Source organism: Notechis scutatus, chromosome 1 (genome assembly GCF_049901735.1).
Source record: "Notechis scutatus isolate UNSWTSFEM ecotype Mainland chromosome 1, rNotScu1.2, whole genome shotgun sequence".
In the NCBI taxonomy this organism is placed as follows: Eukaryota; Metazoa; Chordata; class Lepidosauria; order Squamata; family Elapidae; genus Notechis; species Notechis scutatus.
Genome location: NC_142009.1, coordinates 87,319,736 through 87,340,630, shown reverse-complemented (window position 1 = coordinate 87,340,630; position 20,895 = coordinate 87,319,736).

The window sequence follows — 20,895 nt, the reverse complement described above, 5'->3', positions numbered from 1 at the left end:
GTACTGTACATTGAAACTCCAAAGGATCAGGAAAAATTAACTGTAAAATAATATTTTTAAAAGTTTTAAAACATCAGCAACAACTGAAACTCTTTCAGATTTGTTTAATGGTCACCTAAAGCTGCAGTGTTGTCCAAAATAAGATGTGCTTTTGGTTCTATATTTAAAAAAAAAAAAGTGAATTAAGCACAGGCTAAATTGAAGTTGTGATAATTTTTTTAATATAATGTCATAAGATATAGTTGGCTATCAAATCTGAAGATATTTCTCTTAATTAAAATTATGTTCAATTTGTCAAATATATATAAGAAGCATACAAAAGTTAATTCAGCTTATAGGAAAATTGTCATTTCATGTAGAAATGATGATAAGCATACCCAGTCTAATAAAATACTTCTGGCCTAAAGCAACATAACAATGGGAAGGGAGACATTTACATAATCCAGATGTAACATACTGAAAAGCAGCTTGTTGATGGATATCCATTATAACTCTAGTTTTCCATGAGTGTATTAAAACTGAATTCCATTTATTCTATTTTATTTCGGTCAGCTACAGTATTTTGTATTCTGAAATACTGTTTTCTCCATATTTTGTATTTGTTGGTCTTTGTCTTTAAAATTGTTTTTTTAATGCATATTCCTATGGTTGGTGAATAATCCCATTTTGTTAGTGCCCTGATGCATAGAGATGGAAATATGAGTCCACTAGTTGTGGTATGCCTAGTGACTGAAAAGTACTCATTGCTTGCCTTTGTTTATTGTGCAAATTCTCGGCTGCGCTTGTTCCCATAGTCTAGATACTTGTCTGTACAATGTTGTGAATTTCTTTCCCCTTGTGAATGTTAGTGATGTTACTACCAAAAATAAAGATCCTGTTAAATGAATTTTGTGGTTGGGGGTGGTGGATGATAAAAAGCTAATGTCCAGTCCATGTGAACTACCTGCATTTAAAAACTGCTTAATGTACATTGAGAATCAAATCAGGAATGCATGAATATGTTTCTTATGTAAATCATGTTCGTTTGAAGTCCAAATCAGTGTGCTTTTTAATTTTCAAACTAATTTGGTTATAGGAATCAAAATGCAACTAAATCTGTATTAGCATTTTTCATAAATACATTTAGAAATTAGTATTTCTAAATGTCAAGCAACTGTATGTTTCTTCTTGACCTTTACATTTTTACAGATTAGTAAGTCTGATTTTTGGATAAAATCATGGCATCATCCATGGAGTTATTATTTAATATTGCAAAGTGGAGAAATGGAGTGTTAACTCCCCTTTTAAAAATGTGTAAATAAACTTGAGTTACTTCATCTCATATGCTGCTATTCATATTGGTTAGATCTAAGAAGAGCATTCTACTTTCTAGAATTGCTTCTGTTTCATTAAGCAAGCACCACTGAAGAAAAAGGAGAAGAATAACAGTAAATGATTCTACCATTATTCTTTGGGAAAGCATGCTTGATATAAAACTTCTAGCTTAAATGTATTTTGCTCTATGTACATTGTGTATTTCATTTTTTTTATTGTCCTCTACCATTTTAGTCTTGCAGAGCCCCACTGTGTGTTCTGATGATGAAACTGGGAAATGCATTTTAGGATAGGGTTGCAGATTCATCTGTCTACAAACTTAGTTTCATACGAATGGTAAACCATACCATTACAAATGGAAATGTTAGATTGCATAATTTTACTTAAATGTACTTGATTCTAAACTATGTCATAACATTAAAATTAAGTATGGGATATTTTTGTAAATAAAAATACCTGTGCAGTTGGTATTTTAAAAAGGGAAAATGTATATTATACATTAATGTTTCAGAAAATAATGTTCATATGTGTATATGAATGTGTCATTATGCTGAAGGGCTCTGACTGGGCAAAATAAACTATTCAAATCTCTCCTGAAACAAAACTAGCTTTTGTTTCATGCATCATTAATGTATTCTTAATATGATCAATTCTTGAAGATCTATCCCACTTTCTTAATGCTTTCAAGTAGTAGACAAAGTGACAGACCTTAATGTAGGTTTAAAAAAGGGTCCAAATCTGAAAATAGTGCTAAGTTTAAGTTGCTGATTTCCTTGATTATGAACAAACACCTATAAAATGCTGCCTATTAAGTGTTGCATGTATTTCCATAATTTATCATTTGCTTTTTAGCTAAAACTCTTGGTAGAAAGAAGAATCACCAAAGGGAAATATTTCCACGTGTTAAAAGAAACATTACTTTATCCTTTTGTCAAATTACCTTCATTTCCATGTTTCTGACTGAAGTATTGCATGTACTTTATTATTTGTGTTTATAAGATTTTGTAAGACCTTATCAAGTTGGCCTTGTACCCTTCCCTTAAATCTAATCAGGTATTTATTAATTTATTTACATATATTTATATACATTTACCTGTCTAGCCATTCAAAGTGGCTTATATAAAATAAGAAACATTAGATATGATACAATTATATATATATATATAATCTTACATGATAAACATATAAGCCAATCTCTTATAATACATTTTAAAAACTACAAAGTTAAACTATCCAATAATGTCAAACTGCCAGGAGCTATTTTAAAAACCAAGAGTTTTAAAAGGCATAAAATTTAAGATTACTAAGAATTTAATAATCTAGTCCCAGTTGATCTCTGTGGAAAGTATTCCATAACCCCAAAATCACCACTAAAAAAAATCTTTTCATAGGTAATCTAGGGAATACATATGTATGGGGAATATATATAGATGAAAGCATTTCCACAGAAATAACATGCCAAACTGAAGAGCCCTACCCTCGAAACCACAACTGTAAGAATGAAGTGGCGTGTAGTACAAGGGAGAAATGACTGCTTAAACATAGCTCAACCTTTTAATAAGGTTGAAACATAGTTCAGCCTTATTAAAACTCTCATTAACAGCTAGAATTTCATAAGGAGTCCCATAGAGATCGCATTTCATTTATTCATACATGAGATTATGGGAGTGTATCATTACAACCAAGATATCTGCCTAAAATCAGAGTTATAATGTATTCCCAAACACTTTAAATTATGAACCTGACTCCAAAACAATTTGAATCTTCATTGAGAAATTACATATCTACAAAACTGGCCTACCTGGATTTAACAAGTTGTTTTTTAGCATTTTTGTAAGTAACAGCTCTTTTGTATCTTTGGCAAAGATACTTTGATATATAATATTACATACATACATACATCAGGGATGGGGTTCAACTTTTTTAACAACCGGTTATGTGGGTGTGGCTTAGTTGGTGGGTGTGGCTTGGTTGTCGTGACTGGCTAAGTGTGGCCAACTCAAATCACATTGAGGCACGCATCTCGCCTGGCCTCTCATGACTTTGGGGATGCTGCAACAGTCGTAAGTGTGAAAAATGGTCATAAGTCACTTTTTTCAGTGCCATTGTAACTTTGAATGGTCACTCCACACAAGCAAAGTACCAGCAAAGGAGGGGAAAAAACTCCAGAGAAGTTCCTGAGATAGGAAGTCTAGTCCTGCCAAGAATGTAATAAAAGTTAACGGAGAGGCAGTTTCTGTAAGCAACACCAGAATGTTTCCTTCCTGCCTTCCTTACAGGATTAGGCCAGTAATTTCTTCTAACAACCAGTTCTCCGAACTGCTTAGAATGTTAACAACCGGTTCTGGCGAATAGGGGTGAACCTGGAGAATCCCACCCCTGAAATACATACATACATATATACATTCATACATACATATCAAAAATGCTTTGATACATATTACAGATTCCCATTTTAAACAATCTTTAAAGATGACAAAATGCTGTTTTTGCATGTCTCAATAAAATATTAGCTATGAATTTAAGTCATTACCTTGAATGTTAAGTATTCATCTTTTTAAAAATATTCAGAAGTTTTATATTCAAAGACTGTGTTCACTTTGTGTGATTTATGTCTGTAGTTCTATTAGTTTGAAGTATTGCTAGAACAAGCCTCTTAATCATTATACAGTTGAAATGCCATATTTATTTTGAAGTAACTCCTACTTTGAGATTAGGGTTAAGTACAAGTATGTTTCTTGTAATTGTAACCTTGCAATTAAGGGCACGGTAATATAAAAGAATTTTCCCATAGAAGTATCTCTAATCTTAGAGACATCATTTGGAGCTTGAACAGTCAAGCCTTCAGGGGAAATATGGGAGCTTAGAATAACACACTATACTTAAAACATACAGTTTCTACTAAAATAACTACTGAATTCAATGACCATGTCTTTTCTGAGGACAATATAAAAGACTGAAAAAAAGATTGCTCCTTCCAATATCTTCTCAAAAAGCATTTCTGCAGTTCCTGAATAAAAGGTTAGTCAGAAAATGTAGAATCAATGTTAAAATGTGTATCTGTCATATAAGGCTCCTATAAATTTATTTTAAAACTATCATCTATCTTGGAAGAGGTCAGAATTGTATACAATACCAAGAATTTAAAAAATGAAACTTTTGTTGCTGTAATTAAACACCATTTCCCTCAAAAATATGAATATTTGAGTCAAATAGTTAAATGTTTACATCCACTGGTGAAATTTTCAAATTACAAGAAGATTTTTTTTTTAGACAAATTTTATTAGTTTTACAAAACAATACACAAACAAACAAGGCATAATAACATAAAAGATCTTTTCTGAAAAAACCAATAGAACATACAAAATTATTCCAAATTGTAATATATATATTTACGTTATCTGTTCAACTTCGTATCTTATCCCAACTTCTCCTTTTCATTCTATTATCCAAATTATATTTCTTGCTAATTAAAATTTTATTGCTTTTCAAAAACAATACACAAACAAACAAAACGTAGAACATAAAAACATAAAACATCTTTTCTGAAAGTTGCTTGATCCCGGGTTAAAACCCTTCGCACAGACACAAATTCAAAAATCATATTCACTTTATATACCATTCCATATCTTATAACCATTTTCAATTTTCTATATAGCTTCTTCCCTCTTTTATCTTTCTTAGTTTTATTTTATTTATCTCATCTCAGTTCAATTCATAATACTTATCATTCTTTGTCTGTTCTATTTCCAGCTATCCATTCATCTTTTCTCTTTAAACAAACTTCTCCTGTGCACTGATTGGAGTGACGCCTTTAACTCTTTCCCCTAGCTTAATAATACTTAATATAACACTTAACTTATATTGGGATTCTGTTTAGTACATTCTAAAATTACACAATGAATTTTATAAGAAAGGAAAAAACACAACAATAACAAAGAAAAAGCATATAAGACCACTATCAATGCCATTAAGAAACTAATCATACATATTAATACTCATTTATATCTTAAGCATTTTATTCTTAAAATATAAAAACACAATCTTATGTACCTTACAGAATCCCTTTTTTCAATTAAATTTACTCATTGTCTCTAAATGAGTTTTGTTTCTTTAAATCTTGCTTCCCACCATTAAGGCTTCTCATCCCCTCCTTTCTCTCTTGCTTATTCTTTTCCTTGCCCTTTTTACCCCTTTGTCTCTCCTCCTCCCTTTTCTTCTTCTGCTTTCCCCATTTCTGTTGTTTTCTAACCTTGTATCCACCTTTCACCTCATTTTTCTCTTTTGGTTGTTTTTTCAAGCCTTAAAATCCCCTTTTTCTTTTCCTCTTTCTCCTCCTCCCCAAATAGAACCATTTGTTCATCAAAGATGGCTTCTTCTTTGTCCCAGTCGTCCTGCTGCGCAGTCAATTTTTCATAAGTGCATACCGCCATTTCTAGAAATTGAAAAAGAGTGCCCAAAGTATCTTTTCCATCTTGTTCTTCTTTTTTATATTTTTTATATTCAATTTTTAGTTCATCCACAAGCAATGCCATCGTGAAGAGAAAATTTTTTTCCAAAACAACCACCCGAGTGTTTTTAATCAAGAATAATTTCCAAAAGTTCCAAAGTCACCAAAGAATCCAAATAAACTATTTCTTTTAATACTTTTTTCTTCCATTTCTCTTTCTGGGGTTGCTGTTTGATCAAAGAGTTCCAATTAAGATATATCTTTTAGAAGCCGTATTAATATTCAAGCTCTTTAAAATTCTGCTCCAATTTTTTTCCCTCTCCCTTCCCACTTACAGCAACAATTTTCCTTTAAATGTTCAGAAATCCATACCTCCAATGCGGGTTTTCCGATTTCTTTTAAGGTTCTATCGCTGTCACGTTCGGAAGGAGAGTGAAAAGAAAAAAAACTTTTCCTTTAATTTACATTTGCCGCTTGACACATTCTGGAAACGATGTTTCTTTAGCAAGTTTCAAATTCCAGGATACTTTCACTGTTACTTGTCCCGGTCAGCAGAGATCACTTTCAATTCTTCACAGCTCCTCCTGCACTTTCTTTTCCCGGCTGAGCTCTTCTATGTGACGGCCATTGCTGACCGCCGCTCAGCTGCCTTTGGAAAAGGAGGTTTCGCTGGCTAGGGAAGAGAGGTGCGATATCTCTCGAACCTGCCAGACCCCCCCCTGTCTTCGCCACCTTCTACGGAGGTGGCTTAGCCCCGAAGCCAAATGGCTCGGGGCACTCGGGCAGTGAACACAGGCAGGAACCACGCACAGTCGCGGGTTCCTGTCTGCTCCGAAGCGCTGCAGACCGGAAATCCGAAGAAGAACAAGAAGATTTTTTTTTAAAGCTGAGCGTGTATGTTGAACAGCATGGGTGCCTCTGCTATTACCCAACAGTACTTTGGTAAAAATGCGATATTGCAAGCTACTGGATCAAGCTATTTCATATATCCGAGAATGATAATGTTTTTAAGGTCTTACTTTTTAAATCTAGAACAGGCTGTCATGGAGAAAATTTGTCTATGTGGTTACTAGGAGTTAAAAATGACTTGATGGCACACAATCAATTTTTAGAATATCTCCAAATGACCCATAGTTGTCCATCTATCACTGAAGTTTAATAAAGAGTAAATGTCATATTTGAAAGACATTATGCTGGCCAATGTAGATCTTTTCCTATACTAGTTTTGCCATAGAATGTAATTTAGATTCAAAAATTGTTCCCAATATTAGATAAGGGAATATAGTTAGTACTCAATTGAGGGATCACAATTGGGACCAGATTTCCAGTCATTATGGTCATAAGTCAAAGCACCTATTGCATTCAAAGCTTCCATTGCATTTCAAATTCCCAGAGATTGTGGGAGGAATTGCTGGCTGCTTGTGAAGGAAGCAGAGGGTGAGTAGAAAGGAGAAAGATAGCGGCCCGCGCGCCAACAGCACGCAAATCATATAACTATAAACCAAGAATACCAATAAGACATTTAGGGTAAGTGCGCTTGAGATTGTGATATTTTTTTAATTTCAAAATGACTGGCTTAGTTCAGTGTAATACTTGTTTTACCGCTGTCTTTCGCAGTACTATTTTCAAACTTGGATACTGTCCTGTTTGTAAAAAAATTACCAGTCTACATGGACAGATTACCCATCTAGAATCTCCAATCTGTGCTCTCCAAGCAGAAATTAGGTGCCCAATCCAGCCATCTATTGAGCTGCCATGCTACCAGCCCCCACTACCACAAAGATCCTACAGGGAAAGGGCAGTATGGACAACCGTGGGATCTGGCAGAGTGAGAGCTGTGGACCATAAACACAAAAGTTTTGCTGTGTCCCAGCATAACAGATACAGTGCCCTTGCTGACCTTAATAGGGACACTAAAGTGACAGGTCAAGGTAGTTGTGATAATGATAACTTAAGTAAGCCAGGGATCATGGTCCTAGAAGAAGAACTTACTTTGGAAAGGAGAAAGTGTGAATCAGGTATTACGCACCAGTCACACAAGAAGAGCAAGACATCCAAAAAGAGAAGCCACCTTCTGGTTGGGGACTCAATTGTAAGGGATGTAAATTTAGGAAAGGATACTGAGGTTTTGAAAGAGATCAGGTGTCTACCAGGTGCTACTGCCGGCAGAGACAAGAAGCGTATTCCTAAGATAGTCAAGAATGCCAGCAAGGACTATGATGTTGATGCTATTATACATCTTGGTACAAATGATCTGTCCCAGAGGATGTACTTTCTGTTCAGAAAGACTTCCAGAGCTTGGGGTATGAATTTAGTAATATGGGCTGTAGGCTTATCTTTTCAGAGGTTCTACCAGTATACAGGGAACAAAAAGGGAAAGGGCAGCGTATAGCAGAGTTTAATGTGTGGCTAAAGGAGTGATGTAAAAGGGAAGGTTTTATTAGTCATGATGTCTGCAGCTGGTCCAATGAAAAACTACAAAAGAGATGGTTTGCATCCATCAAAGAAAGGGACTGAGTTACTTGGCATTAAATTCACAGATTTCCTGGATAAACATTTAAACTGAACAGCAGGGACAGAGAATTAATGGATTCAGAACATTTCTGTCCCCAGCAACCTAAAACTAATAAGGATACCAGTGCATGCAAAATAGATGTTTGTGCAGGTAAGATTATCAACCTTGATGCCAACCAAAACCAAGCATTTAATAGTGAGTGCCATACCATGTGCACTAATCAAACAGGTGTCAAGAAAGTAGGGACAGGCAGGCACAACACAGGTTATGTAGACAGTAAACACAGTGTCAGACATAAAGATCTCAAGTGCCTATATATAAATGCACAAAGTCTGGGGAACAAACAGGGTGAACTATGAATACATGAAGGTAAATATGATATAGTTGGAATAACAGAAACTTGGTGGGATGAAACCCATGACTGGAACATACTGGTAGAAGGATACAAACTATTCAAAAAAAAACATCCCATAAAAGAGGAGGTGGAGTTGCACTGTATGTAAAGGACCACTATATTGCTACAGAAATGCATGAAACCAAAGATGAAAACCACCTAGAATGCATATGGGTCAATATAAAAGAAAAAAAGAATGACATGGCCATAGGTGTATATTATAGGCCACCCAATCAAGCAGAAAATATAGATGTCCTTTTTGCCAGCCAACTAACAAACATATTCAGGAAACACACAACAATAATAATGGGAGACTTCAATTATCCTGATATCAATTGGAATACTAATTCTGCACCAAGTGAGAAATCAAATAAGTTCCTAACCAACCTAGTTGACAACTTTGTTGTCCAAAAGGTAGAGGGTGAAACTAGAGGGACAGCCATACTGGACTTAATTCTTACAAACAGAGAAGAAGTGATAGAGGGGGTTGAAACTGCAGGAACCTTGGGTGAGAGTGACCATGTCATACTAGAATTCAACGTAACACAAACACAAGCAACAGAACATAATGACACCAGAGTCTTGGATTTTAAAAGAGCTGATTTCAATAAACTCAGAACTTGGGAAAGATTCCATGGATTAAAATCCTAAAGGGGAAAACAACTCAAGAATCTTGGGAAACTCTAAAAAGTACGATCATAGAAGCCCAGACCAGCACAACAGCACTAAGAAAGAAAAACAAGAAATCCAAGAAGAAACCAGCATGGCTGCACAAAGATCTCTGGCAAATTGGGGAAAAAAGGACAAGTACAAAAAATGGAAAGAAGGACATACAACTAAAACAAAATATCAGCAGATAGCCAGAATCTGCAAAGACGAAGTCAGGATAGCAAAAGCTCAGAACGAACAAAGACTTGCAAAAAAAGTTAAAGATAATTAAAAAAAAGTTTCTTCCAACATATAAATAACAAGAAAAAAAATCAAGGAAACAGTCGGTCCACTAAAGAGAGAAGATGGCAAGGAAGTAACAGGCAACAGAGAGAAAGCAGAACTGCTTAACTCATTTTTTGCATCTGTCTTCACGCAAAAAGAAACTATAGCTCAACCCACGAAAAACATAACTGTAAAAGACAGACTAGAAATAAAAGTTAAAATAAGCAAAAAAATAGTAAGAGAACACCTGTCTGATCTTGATGGAAACAAATCACCGAGGCCTGATGGATTACATCCCAGAGTTTTAAAGGAGCTGGCAGAGGTCATCTCAGAACCACTGCACCATATCTTTCAAAAATCCTGGAGCACTGGGGAACTACCAGAGGGCTGGAAAAGAGCTGATGTGGTTCCCATCTTCAAAAAAGGAAAAAAAACAGACCCAGGAAACTATAGACCAATCAGCCTAACATCAATACCCGGGAAGATACTGGAAAAGATAATAAAAAAACAGATCTGCCAAGATCTAGAAACAAATAAAGTAATAACTATCAGTCAGAACGGGTTTGTTAAAAACAGATCATGCCAAACCAATCTTATTTCATTCTTCAACACAGTGACTAAATTAGTAGACCAGCAAAATATTGTGGACATAATATATTTAGATTTCAGTAAGGCATTCGACAAAGTAGACCACAACCTACTTCTTAGTAAGCTAGAAAAAAGTGGAATAGATAGCACCACCACTAGATGGACTCGCAACTGGCTGGCAAACTGTACGCAATGGGTCTAAGTCTACATGGAGGGAAGTAAGCAGTGGGGTGCCACAAGGTTCCATCTTAGGCCCAGTACTCTTCAATATCTTCAATTACGACTTAGATGAGGGAATAGAAGGGGAACTTACCAAATTTGCAGATGATACTAAGCTGGCAGGAATAGCTAACACCCAAGAAGATAGATGAGCTCAAGATCCAGATGGATCTTGACAGACTAGAACACTGGGCCATATCTAACAAAATGAAATTCAATGTAGAGAAAAGTAAAGTTCTACACTTAGGCAAGAAAAACCAAAAGTACACATATAGACTGGGTGAAACCAGGCTCAATAGCAGTAACTGTGAGAGGGATCTTGGAGTCTTAGTGGACAACCAGCTAAATATGAGCCAGCAGTGTGCACGAGCAGCCAATAAAGCTAATGCAATCCAAGGTTGCATTAACAGAGGGATACAATTGAGATCAAGTGAGGTACTAATACCACTCTATAAAGCCTTAGTAAGACCACACCTAGAGTACTGCATCCAGTTTTGGTCACCACATTATAAAAAAAAATGTTGTGACTGTACAGAAAGTACAGAGAAGAGCAACCAGGATGATTAGGAGACTGGAGACTAAAACATGAAGAACAGCTATAGGAACTGGGCATGGTTAGTCTAATGAAGAGAAGGACCAGGGGAGACATGATAGAAGTGTTCCAATATTTGAGGGGCTGCCACAGGGAGGAAGGGGTCAAGCTATTTTCTAAAGCACCCGAAGGCCAGACAAGGAATAATGAATGGAAACTGAACAAGGAGAGATTTAACCTGGAAATGAGGAGAAACTTTCTGACAGTGAGAACAATCAACCAATGGAAAAGCTTGCCCTCGGAAGTTGTGGGAGCGCCATCCCTTGAGACTTTCAAGAAGAGATTGGACTGCCATTTGTCAGAAATGGTGTAGGGTCTTCCGCTTGGGTGGGGGGTTGGACTAGATGACCTACAAGGTCCCTTCCAACTCTGATTATCTGTTAATCTGTTAAACCTACCTGACTACCCTATTTTATAACATTTTTGCAGCGTTGTTAAGCAAATACTGCAGTCATAAGTGCAAACCAATTCTTTTGAATGGGATATTATTTTTGTATAGCAGGTCATGGTCACACAACTGCAAGATGTTATAACTGGTCATAAAGGGGAGCCAGTTACCAAATGCCTGAAATGTGATCCCATGACCAGAGGGGAGTGGCATCACATTTTACAACAGTATGAGGTGCTTTACAGGCCATAATGTACCTGTTCTGGGTCTGTTATAATTTCAAAGGTTGTTAAGCAACCAGTCTTAACTATAAAATATACTACCTGTCCATTTTATGGTTTTGTTTATCCACATGTCCTAAATTATTAAAGTTAATTATTATTTTTGTTTCTTAACCTCAGCAAGTCTCAATTTTACATGAGTGTTGTAGAATGGTTAAAAGAATGGCAAACAAACATTTTAGGACTCCATTTGTTGATTCAATTACATTCCTGATGGAGGGAGAGTGGAGTTACTAGTTTGCTAAGTCACATCATGAAAGTTGCTGTTGTGGCCCGCCAGCAGAGCTGGCAGCAGATTCAGACAGTGAGGAGGTTGGGGAGGAACATGGGCCAGTCCTGGAATCTGGGGAAGGCTCTGACGAGTGCTCTGCGTCAGAGGCAGAGATGGGGTCAGGGCCATCTGATAGTTATCAGCTACCTTCGGAGTCAGACATCAGTGGGGTAGAAGAACAGCTGGAGCCTGTTCCCAGTATGCGTATGTGCAGAGCTGCCAGAAGAAGGGAATAGCTAAGGAACAAGGATTGACTTGGGAGTAAAGCCACAGGTGAATGACCCCTCCCATAGGGAATAGAGAGGAACAAAAGGGGAGTGGTGTTTGCAAGAGACAATTAGTTCAATTCATTAGGGTGAAGATCTGTTCCTGACTTCTTGGCAAGTATTGTCTAATGCAAGTATTATCGGACCTAGCAACTCTCCAAGCCTGATAAAAGGTGTGTAGTTGTGAAATCTCTTGAAAGACTGTTGGCCGGGATTTTTCTAGAGAGGAATTCACTTTAAATAAAAGGGGTTTTATCGGGACAAGCAGTCAGCTTCGTGCTTTTGGGAAGCCTAGGTCAGAACAGTTGCAAGTTGTTTTAAGCAACAAACACATAGTAATAAAATTTGAGTTTCACAATTAAACTCGGGTTGTCAAATGGTATAATCTATAAATTAAATAAAAGGGGTTTTATTGGAACGAGGATAATAATCTTCCTTAGTACAAGTGACAGGAGTAATGATTTTCATATTCTGGACGCCCAAATTGGTAACGTGGATTAGTTCAGATTCTAAAAAATCTGGAACCAAGCAAGGCTGTTTGAGTGGCAGCCACCTTGCCCTATTATAGGTAATATGTCATTTTGTCCTTTTCAGAGGAAGTGCAATAAGGGATTTGAATGCTGTTGAGAGTTTAATTCAGATAATTGGGATTACAAGCTCCAAGGCAATGACATTTAAAAGCATCCAAATTAGCCATTCTGTATCGCCTTGGATTTCTATCTTTCATAATTTGGCTTTTCAAATGATTTTATATTTATCAAATTTATATAGCTACCTTTCTCATGAGAAGTGATTCTGGGTGGCATAAAATAATACATATATAAAACCAGACATTTAAAAATAAATCAGCATTAGAAATAAAACTAAAAGGATGTACAAATTCCAATTGGAAAGAGTACATCCATCTCAATAGTGGGGCTATATTCAAATTATTCTTTTTATTAGTTTATGCTTAATTCAATATTTTTTATTTTAATTTCATTTGTCTTTGTCCAGTTTTTTATTATATCACACTCTTTCAGAATACAGAATAGGCAAATGATTGTCATACAGTATTTAGAAACAAATTCTGTAATTTAGCCTTTGGCCACACGGTGGCAGCCTTATTTAACACTTTTTATTATCCAAGCCCGTGTACAATTGATGCCACTAATATTTGTTTGTTACACTAAAACAGTATATATATTTCTATTTACTTAGTTTTATCATATAAGAGATTATATATTTCTCAGCAATTCAAAATTATAGTGTAATTAATATGCATAAGGTACACAGAACAGTTCGGCTTAGAATGGGACTTCTGGTAGAATAATTCTCACTAATGTAGGAAAAGCTCTTTATGAAATCTTACACACCTCACTATTATGCCAGCTTCTTGGTGAAAGAGAGGATTAATACTTGGATTCCTTTAATATTTATGTGTCTGTGTTATTTATATCACTGCACTGGCCACAAGTATTTTACAAACAATAAGGGGAAAAGGGATTATAAAGTCTTTTTATTTTTTTAAAAAACAACAACAGTAACATCTGCTAAACACTTTACAAGCTTTGGCTTGAGATGTAAAGAGAAGTAGTGAGCGTGCCAAACAAACGTTCTCTGGAATGACATTCCACAGATGGATGCCATCATACTTTATAAGGATCTTTAAAAGTTGTTTGTTGTGCCATTGTTGATAGTTGTACCTGTACTTCTGAAGATTTACTTAACTAAGCAGAAATAACTGTAAAAGGTGCTCTTTCATAAGCCATCTAGAATTTAAGGTCAAACCAGTGCTTTGAATTGGATCAAAAGGTGGACTAGAAGCAAATATTAAAGCCTGTCTTAATTTTTTTTTAAAAAAAGAATTGAGATTCCAATGCAATTAACATTTAAATCTTACAAAATAGAGGCTACATCAGTGTTACCAGTGATAATAAGATAGATTTAAGGAGTCCCAACAGCAATGAATGGTTTGTAAATCAGTAATAACTAGCCAACAGAAAAAAAGGTTATGATATATGGCTTATTACATATAAAAAGATATTTTGCATCTATTTTTGTCACTTTATGGAAGTATGGCATCAAAGAATGTCACATCGTCTTAATTTACCAAAACATTATGCTAAATAAACAATTTTACAGTGTGACATGAAAAAATGGTCTTAAGAATAAGAGAGGTTTCATTTTTAAAAGGTTTAATCAACATCAATTTAATTTTGAGTTTTCTAGTTAAAAACTTATCTGATGCAATTAATAAAGGCAGTAATTTAAATAACTATAGTGGGTTAAGATACATTACACCACATACTCATTCTGCAAATGGATTCAATAAGATCCCAACTATCATAATTATTTACTTTGAAGTAGTTTCTTCAAATAGGTTTTTAAAAAATATTCCTATGAATCGTACACCTTTTGCATTTCACAAGTCTTTAGAGGTCCATTAAACAACTGGTGTTAATTAGATTGCGTTGTCAGTTATGCCAGACACTTTCCTAAACCCTAAGCATGTAGTTTAGATAATACATTTACTGATAATATTTTCTGGTAAAGGACACACATCTATTTTTTAAAATCCATATTTCCCTATTTCTACTTTAATGTTACTGCAGTGTTTTTTGGACTGCTGTGTCTGTTTTCTCCAATCTATTCATGTAGCTATTCTACACTGCTCTATTGTAGCTATATCTAAGGTACACCAAAGTGGTGGTATTCTACCAGTTTGGCCCCGTTCTGCTGAGCTGATAGCGCCGACGAGCAATGGAATCTGAAGTGGTTCTCTCCAATGCTTTGCTGTTGGGCCTACCCGCCCACCCGGGCTCCATACTAACCTTTATTCCCTGCTTTTGAAGCACAGCTGCTTTTGTGTGGCACAGCAGATTGCCGCGCATCAGCTGCTGAAGCGACAGGGAGAGTGCAGGATTGCAGGAGGTGAGTTGGAAAGCCTCTGCACCTGTGCAAAGTGGCGCATGCGCGCAAAGCACACCCACCAAGCCATGCCCACCAGTTTGGTGGTAAAAAGTTTTGAAACGCACCACTGGTGCACCAGTACATAAAATATCAAAATCCTATAAAATAAGTAAACCCTACACTATCAACTCAGTTAAACCACGGCTTCAGTTTTAGGAGAATGAAATAGATGGGAAAAAATTTTACACTGGATAACTATTTGGATAAAAGGAGCAGTGTGGTGATCTAGAAGTGAAGACACTCACCTCCCACTCGGAAGGTTGAAAGTTTGATCCCAGGCAGTGGCAGATGTTTCTCTCTCAGGGCACCAAGAGAAAATATTTGCTGTGAACTCCACATAGGTGTCAGGAAAAGCATCCAGCCGGTAAATGCTCAGCTCCACTCAGTTGCCCCAATGCCATCCCGACTAAAGGGATTAAAAAGTCGTAAGAAGAAAAACTATTTAGATAAAAGTGCCTCTCCCCCACCATATAAAGTGGAGTTCTTCAAACAAGGTTTATTTTCTGATGATTCTTTAGCTCAGACTGAAGAAGCTACTTGGATAAACAGCACAAAGTTTCAAACCAAAAAAGTCCAATTACCATGACACAAGTCTGCCTGGATGACTGAGAATCTTCTCAACATATTTCTGATGCGAAGTTCAGCCAGGAAGTATTTAGTTTGACTAACTGCAGTTTTGGAAACACATATTACTCAAGATACTAGCCAAAGGAAGCCCCCGAGCAGAGCCGCATTTGGCAGAACAGGCCTTCCTACTTGATCCATTTTTCAATGGATCAAGCTGTAGTTAGTTCCTACCTTGTATGAAGCCTAAGCTATAATGAGATTGGTTTGTTTTCAATTTAATAAGATGTCTGAATTCAGCTATAATGGTTTATAGTTTATGGCAAGAGTGAGCACCTTTTTCATCTGATGAATACTTCATTTTCTACTCATTCTTACTTTTAGCCTTAAGATTGTCCCTTGCAGAATGATGGGTGGTAATTAAGCAGTCCTCTTTACTTAGATAAATAATGCAAATTTGCGTATAAAAATGCACTTTGTTTTCATTAAACAAATACAATAAAATGGATTTTGTATTGTAGGTTGTCTTATCTGAAATCTATAAACCCATGTAAATTTACAAAAACAATAGTTATAAATAACATAATATTCCAGACAATCAAAACAGATGTTGAACACACATCAATTGCTATTCATTCAAAGCTTCGCTAATATGAACATTGTATCTCGCTGCCTTCTATTCAGTGCAGAAAGCACCTAAAAATTGTGAATAGTAATGCTAGGATTACAAATGTGGTACAGGCAGTCCTCCACTTACGACAGTTCTCTTAGTGACTGTTCAAAGTTACAACAGCACTGAAAAAAGTGACTTGACCATTTTTCATACTTATGACCACTGCAGCATCCCCAATCCCCATAGTCATGTGATTTACATTTGGATACTTGATACTGACTCACAGCGTCCCGGGGTCTTTTGCAACCTTCTGACAAGCAAAGTCAACGTGGAAACCAGATTTGCTTAACAACCGTGTTATTAAGTTAACAACTGCAGTATTTCCTTAACAAATGTGGCAAGAAAAGTTGTAAAATCGGGCAAGACTCACTTAACAAATTTATCTCTTAGCAACATAAATTTTCAGCTCAATTTTAATCATAAGTTGAGGACTATCTGTATTGTAATTAGAATATGAGGACAAAATATTTCTTGAAATTAATCAATATAATTTATTTTTTTTCTTAAAATTTGATAACAGTAGCTTTCTATGTACTTTAGATTTGAGTATAGTTTGCCACTCTAGAAAATATTTCTACTGCATCACTAGGGAATTATTAATTTATCTGTTGCTTAAACCCCTGTTTGGAGAAAAAATCCTAAAATCTAGTATAGAAAGGGATAGAAAGCCAATGAATATGTATTCATATTGTGTTTAGAACATAGAATCATAGTGCTGGGAGGGACCTCAGAGGTCTTCTTTTCCAATTCCCTACTCAAAGCAGGAGACATTATACCATCCTGGTCGAGTCTATTTTTGATTGTCCAGTCTATTTTTGAAATTCCAGGAGGCAAAGGTATTCCACTGATTGTTCCCACTGTCAGAAAATTTCTCCTTGCTTCTAGGTTGGATCTCTCTTTAAGAAACTTTAATTCATTACTCCTTGTCCTGCCCTCTTGTGCTTTGGAGAATAAGCCAATCCTCTCTTCTCTGCTATAGCCCTCCAAGTTGTCACGTCTCCCCTAATCAACTTCAATAGGCTAGAAATACTTAGCTTCCTTGACTGTTCATCGTACAATTTAGTCTCCAGACCGTTTATCATCTTTGTTGGTTTTCTCTGTGCACTTTCTAAGATCTCACCATCTTCATTTGTATCATGTGACTAGAACAAGTGTGGCCTCACTAGTATAAAGTGGCATTGTCACTTCCCATGATCTCCTGATGTTATTCGTCTGTTGATGCATCGACGTTTTGTCAGTTGCAGCACATTGCTGGTTCATACTTCATTGGTAGACCACTAGGACACCTAAATCTCTCACACAGTTGCTGCTATTGAGCCAGGAGCCACCCATTTTGTACCTATGCATTTGGTTTTTCCTGCCTAAGTGGAGGACCTTACTTTTCTCACCGTTGAACTGCATCTTGTTGGTTAGGGCCCAATACTCAAGTCTGTCAAGATCCTTCTTCCAAAATGTTAACAATTCCCACCAGCTTAGCATCATTTGCAATTTAATGACTTTCCCTTTTATCTCCTTATCTGGATTATTTATGAAGATGTTGAAGGCCACTGGGCCCAAGACAGAGCCTTTAGGTACCCCACTGCAAGCTTGTTCATATAGCTATAGTTTCATTAAGGACTACAGGCTGGGTGTGGTTAGTCAGCCAGTTGCAAATCCATCTTGTGGTGGTACTGTCTATCTCACATTCTTCTGTCTTTTCAAGAAGTAGGTTGTGGTCTAATTTGCCAAATGCCTTATTGAAGTCAATTTGACAGTTACAAAGTTTAGTCTAAGCTTTTTTTTTTTTTTTTAATAATGCAGCAGGGACTCAAATTACATTTTCACATTTGCATGGGAAATTTCAGTTGAATGTGTAAAGGAATAAATTCACCAAAGTCCAGTGGATAAATGTACACTAATATTTACAACATTTTGAATAGGGCTATCAGATTTGAGCTGTGAACATCCAGGTAATTACTGTATAAAATAGCAACAACAAAGAGAGATCTTTAACTACAAGGGTTGTCTTGAGTTTTGCAGCCCATATCTGATAGCCCAAATATTGAAACCTTTGCTCTTAGGATTCCTAACATACCTCTGGTAAAAGTAGAAGGGAGAATAACTTTTCCATAATAATTTGCATAGTTATGTGGAAATACCTATTTTGCTCTTTTCGCTTCTTTCCAAAGGGAACCAGCATTTTAATAATACTGATTTATTGTGTAACATACCATTACACAAGCTTATATTCTGAGATGTATTATTGGATATTGGCAACAAATAGAAAAGGACAATGCAAATGAGTTTGAAAAGCAATGTTGTCTTACATATCTCTATTCAAACGTCCTCAAAATTGTACTAAAGAGTATTACTCTAGATTAGTTTTTAAAAAGTTTACAAGGAAGCATACTGAAAATATTTCAGCCCAGCAGCATGTTTTATTTTTTAAAAAATAATTTTTATACACAAAGGCTTTAGTATGTCAAAGACCCTGTTTCCCCTTGAGCTGATCTGGATGTCAGATTTTCATTTGCTCTCAGTAAAAGCACATTCATTCTATTGAAACAGATATAAAAAAACGGGTAGTTAAAAATGAAATTAAAAACCAGCCTAAGAATATCAATTCTTCATGACACAAGGCCCACTGGAAAAAGCTTCCATTCTCTGAAGCTTCTAGAGATCCAGGTAGCCTTGCATTTAATGCCATTCTTATAACTTGATTCTTGCAGCCTCAAAGCAAATGGGTTTACCGCCACTCACCTGTGCAGCTTTCACACGCTATAAATTCATTCGATTTCATACTTTCCCTCTGTTACTTTGTGAAAATACTGTCCCCCTGTTACTTTTTGGAAACACTGTTTCCCTGTCTGTTACATTTTGGAAATCCCGTCCAAAAACAAACTATATTAAATTCAGCAGCAGCAGCAGAATTTGAAACGAGAAGGAGTTACATTTTACATCAAGCGGCTGGAGGCGCTGCGAGCTCAGAATTGGAAGCGAAAACCCAAGCGAGAAAGGATAGCACTTACTGAAAAGGGTGGGGTGGGGTAAGCGAAGAATTACTGGCGAAGTCTCCTCTTGTTTTTCAGCCTCTTCTAGACAACTCTTCTAGAAGTCCCGCCGGGGCATTTTGGATTCTTCCTCTCCAGCTAATTAAAGCGAAGTGTGAGTGCAAGACATTTTCAACCCACACCTACAAGCGTTGCTTTTGCAAGCCTAAGAGAGTTTTTTTTTTTTAAGGATAAGACACAAAATTCGGTGTTGTCGGTGGCGTCAAACCCTCCTCCTCCTCCTCTTGCTCCAATTTTCCCATTCCAAGGCCAGTTGCGAGCGCAGGTTTGGTGCTCTTCCAGTAATAAGGAGCATGGGAATGGGGCGTGATAAAAACGGCACCACGATGATCCCGACTTTGTCTGTTCTGCGACCGGCAATGCTCCCTGCAGCTTCGAGAAGCCGGCAATTCTCACCCATGTCAATGGCCTCCTCTCGTCCCACTTCCTGTCCCCCCACCGAAAGAAGCGCCTGTTGCTGGTGCCATTTGCGTCCGCAACCTCCATTCAGCCTTTCGCTTTGCCTAATGCCTCTTAGGCGCTCCTTCCTCTCCCCATCGCGTCTTACAGCTGTGGGAAATCCGGACTTCTCAGAACTAGGAGTAGCAGAAGTGAGTTAAAACAAGCGGGACAGAGGAAATCACAGCAAAGCACTCCCGCCAATCATGGCAGGGATGATCAAGAAAGCTGTTTCCCCCCTCGTAATGGAGGAAGTGAGAGAGATAATTCCCGCTAATGGCAAAGCCGGAATTGGGTAGTTTATATTTTAATCTGCGAATCAAGCTGTAGAAACTTTCCCCGTTTTTTGCTCTTCGGGAACCAACTGCGTCTCTCTCCCACCACAGCCAGCTTCAACAGTCAAGGAAATCTGTACCTGAAAGTCGATGGCACTTCTCAGGTCATCCCTGTCACGGTTGTCCCAAAAAGTGGCTTTTTCAAGAGGCAACTGGGCTTTCTGTTTTTTATTTGAAGACCTTTTGCTTCTCATCCAAGAAGCTTCTTCAGCTCTTTAGAAAGAAACTTCTTGGATGAGAAGCAAAGAAAAACCAGAAAGTTCAGTTGCCTCTTACCTTTGTGATATGTACCTGAAACTGATGGTTTTTCTTGATCCAAAAATAAAAGCTATACTCGGATGAAGTATGAATGATATATCTATAGAACAGTGTTTCTTAACCTTGACAATTTTAAAATGTGGGGACTTCAACTCCCAGCAATGCTTGGTGGGGGATGTTGGGAGTTGAAGTCCTCGAAGTTGCCAAAGTTGAGAAATATTGGTGCAGAAGTGGAGTTGTAGAGTTCTACAAGAGTCACAATTTCCTCTCCCTTTTCCTTCTTTGCTCCTGCAAGCGAGATTTATCAAGGCAAGGTGAGAAAGAACCACCAGCCAGTAAAGTCCAAGCCTCTGCATATCTGGATATTTTCCTCTGAATGTTTCCATTTCTGAGGCATGACAAAAATGGGCAAAG